Below are 1,390 nucleotides of genomic sequence, written 5' to 3' on the forward strand. Positions count from 1 at the left end.
TTTTAGCAGGAGATGAACATTGAAAATTATGCTCCATGTTAAACTAAGTGCATCCCTTTGCATCGTCTATGTTGATCAAGTGAGTCACTGTACGCTATGCGCCCATATAAGAACATGCAAGGAAACAAATGGAATAGGTTTCATAACAGGTATTAGTAAGAGTTAAAATTCAATCATCAAAAAATCAAGTAATGTGACAAAACAAGACATCTCACCACTACCAGTCCAAGGCTGGAGTATCAATTAAAACCTTGATCTTGCTGTCTTCATCAGCTTTACTTGGAGGAGGAGCATCCAAAACTGGATTGCTTGACTGAACTGGTACCACTTTAGGTATGGCGTATAAGTCATTTCCAAATTCATCCCACTCTGAATCATCAGGCTATAAATTTGAAACATGGGTTACCACTTCAACACAGTACAAAAGACACTTGCTAAAAAACCAAAATATGAGAAAGGAACACCAGAAACTAAAGCTTACATATTTCATGGCAGATGAATCAGCACCCACAAAGTTACTATTTGTTGGTTGAGCTTCATCTTCCTGATTTTCCACTTTAGGCCTACAGAATAAAATAAATTTAGAAAAAAAAAATACAATCAGCCAAATCCTTGGAATCTGCCCCACAATTAAAAGCTCAAATGGAAGATGAAAACGATTATCCAGAATTGTCTCTAACACTGGTTAACAAGCAATCAAAGTAACTAATACTGGCTAGACCATTAAGCTTATGGAAGTAACACATAAGTTAAAAGAGCTAACACCCTGATATCTTTAACATAAAAAGGACTGATATACAATGACTAAGCTTTAAAAGTTTGAGACAGTACTCGTCCTTTTCAGTCACAATGGGCATGCGAGGCGGTCCAGGAACCCGGCGAATCAAAACAGAGGTATTTTTCGGGATCAACATTGCTTCATCAAGATACTCTTAAATTGCAAAAGAAAGAACACCAGGTCTATAAAAACTCTGCAAAAATATTAACCTACATAGTTCTAGGCAAAAACAAAAACATTCTTGAATAGAGATCAAATAATGACTGTAATAAAAAATTGATCTCACGACCTGGCCAACTAATTAAGGTCATGTAAATTTAAACACAATTTTCCCAGATTCATTAATAGCAACCTCCTACTTTCTTCACAAAGGGGCATGCTTTCCATCAAATACAATATGCAATCATCATCAAACAAGTGCTCATTGCCCAGTACCCCTCTATAGATGAAGTACCCCCATACAGAAGGAGATCAACGAGTCCTTACTGAAATGCACCTTTCATTTTACAAGTATACTGATGCCCTATAGCATGGAATCAACAACCAGAAATTGGACCAATCTGCCTACCGAGATACACTTTCATTCAATAATTGTAAAATGACTAAAAATCT

General features: G+C 36.3%; 1 long non-coding RNA gene across 1 annotated transcript; it reads right to left on the bottom strand.

The window, feature by feature from the left end:
- Nucleotides 1-332: 332 nt before the first annotated feature.
- On the bottom strand, nt 333-928 carry LOC117929379. The gene is made up of 3 exons (XR_004653748.1): nt 832-928; nt 482-563; nt 333-382 (listed from the first exon to the last, which is right to left on the bottom strand). It is a non-coding gene; the product is annotated as an uncharacterized LOC117929379 (long non-coding RNA).
- Nucleotides 929-1,390: the final 462 nt, after the last annotated feature.

Source organism: Vitis riparia, chromosome 13 (assembly GCF_004353265.1).
Source record: "Vitis riparia cultivar Riparia Gloire de Montpellier isolate 1030 chromosome 13, EGFV_Vit.rip_1.0, whole genome shotgun sequence".
Taxonomy (NCBI): Eukaryota; Viridiplantae; Streptophyta; class Magnoliopsida; order Vitales; family Vitaceae; genus Vitis; species Vitis riparia.